Here is a 2597-nt window from a genome sequence, read left to right on the forward strand (position 1 = left end):
CAGTTGTACCTATTATCAACTTAAAAATTAAATAATTTCATTTATTTAAACATAGCTAAATAGAGCTAAAATTGAAAACAGTAAAAAGTACCTTCGCTTGCCTAATTTCCTATTTATATACATCCTGCCCCATCCTTCACACTCTGAAGGGCAATGGGCCCTTCTTATACTCTCATAAACACTCCTGTTCACCTGTCTTGCTCATCTGCAGCAACAGAAATTATTTCTAAACACTTAATAAGGACAAATGAAGAAATAAATATGATTATTTTGTACAAAATAAAAATGATGCCAAGCTATCAGAGGCTTCTGAGAAGGAGATGGTTATTTCTAGTTTAATGAATGCTACTCTATAGTTCCTTTAACCAACAGAAATAGTTGGTGGAAATTCTGCCATATTGGCTCATCACCAGTTCTTGTCGGAAAATATTGGTACAAAAAAGGGGGTTAAAAAATAAACGCTATTTGAGAAAGAGGCTCCCTCAGTCCATACCTGTCCCAATATTCACGAGGTTGACTAACAGACAAAGCCTACATGGATTTTGATTCCACACAAACTTCTGAAGAAATCTAACAGCTGCTGAAATGAATTTCTTCACCAGATCCCTCTTAAACTTTGCTTTTACTGTCAAAGATACAACTGTTCTCCCTGATACCCTGGCTCAGAGCTGCCCATTGAAGACAAAAACAGCTTTGCCCTAATAATTCTCCCTGCCTTCAGTCTCTATCCTCTGTGGTCCCTAAGAAAATAGAACATGCGACTTTGGTGGAATGATTTGCTTCAGACGGGCAGAATGCCTCTTCCATTACGACAGGAGGGAAGGAGGAAGCCTAGGTGAGCTAATAGGTTTGAGGGCTGGAGGTGAAGGGAGCTGCATTCTTTGTGTGCCTGGAGGCAGGGTCAATTGCTGAGAGGGAGTAAAGTGGTGAAAGGTTTAGCGGTTTGAGGAACGCAGATAATGTCTGAAAGGGTCCATGTAGAGAATGGGACGGAGTATGAGGAAACAGAAGGATTGGTGGGCGATGCTCAGAGCTGTCATGAATTTTCACAGCAACACAGTTGATTGATTTTCCCTAGCAACTCCCAGCCCTGGCACAGGCTGTGAACGAAACAGGCAGCTGATCTTACCCAGGCCTCAGATCCCAACAGAAACTGAAGGGTGACTAAGGGAGCTGAAGATGCTGACTACAGAGTAGCTGAAATGTGAGCTGTTGCATCTAAGCTGAAATTGATAGATTATATGAGAAGTAGAGGTTTGGGGACTAGAAGTTCTGATGAAGTCAAAGAACTGATGTTTTAAGAGTAACTTTTAGGGCAAGTTGCAAAGATGTGGGATTGTGGTTAGAATGAGAGGAGCGAATTCCTCATTTGAGAGGAAGAAAATCCAGGGGGTGTGCTCCCTGAGGTCCCACACACGAGCAGCAGCGTGTTAACTAATGTGATTATGAAGTTCACGAGTTGTCTATTGTGTATTCTTCTTTCTCTCAACTAGACCGCAAATACTTGAAGACAGAAACTTTCTTTCAAACATACCACCTAGATGCTCTGCAGACCTAGGGTCATTCGAATACTTACTGATTGAAGTTGTGACCCCTGAAAAAAACAGTGACTTAAAATCACAAAGACACAGAATCTTACTTGTGAGGATCTCTGGGTCTGGAAAATACCTAACATTTTAACCTGAGGTAGGTGCCTGGAACATCTGTTGCTGGTGCTATTCAGAAACCAAAAACTGTACAGAGTAACAAAATCAAACTACCTCTCAAGGACAGAGTAAGGATCCTATGAGTGGTAGAAGAGGCATACAGGTACTTCCGCAGACACAGCCCCAGCCATACCTCAGCAACTTCAGCTACCAAGAATCTGGACAGTGCTACTTCCCTTTTCATTCAGTATTTTGTGGCCTCCGACATCGTGTTTATGCACACCTTAACTTCTCCCTCAGACAGTCTTAATTGGGTTCAATCAGACAGTATCATGCGGGCCACTGCCCTAGGTTCCAGCAATTTTAGAACTTATGTCAAGGGCATGCAGGTTTCCATGAAAGCCTGGATTGAGTAAATTCCCTGGTTTTTCCCTGAGTATAGCTAATTCTCCGTACTCAAATATTTGTTTCCAATAACAGGTAGACTTAAAAGAGTAAATGGGTGGCACAGTATCTTCTCATGGAGAAAAGATACTCCTAAATCTACTTTTAAAAACCATTCTTTATTAACTGCCCTGGCTCTCTCCCTGGATAACCATTCTACATTCCAAGCAATTTCTCTGCCTAGTCGAATCTGATGTCAGATTGAATGCATTCTCTACAGCTCCAAATCTTTCCCCTTCCTTAGTTTCCTAATCCTTTAAAACAGCTCCACCATTCTCTCAGTCACACAGAGGTCTGCCAAGTACACCATTAGTGGACACTCTAGTCAATTCTATCTTCATATTGTCTAATAGAGCACAGTAAGAATCACTGGTGTGAGCTTGTTAAAAGTGCAGCTGTCCAGTCGCTACACCTGGGAGATTCTGATTCAGTCAGTCTAGACAGAGGCCAGGAATCTGTGTCTGTAACAAGCACTTATAACAGCTACCCACTTTTTTTTTTTTTTTT

This window comes from Propithecus coquereli, unplaced genomic scaffold, assembly GCF_000956105.1.
Source record: "Propithecus coquereli isolate 6110/MARCELLA unplaced genomic scaffold, Pcoq_1.0 Scaffold90, whole genome shotgun sequence".
In the NCBI taxonomy this organism is placed as follows: Eukaryota; Metazoa; Chordata; class Mammalia; order Primates; family Indriidae; genus Propithecus; species Propithecus coquereli.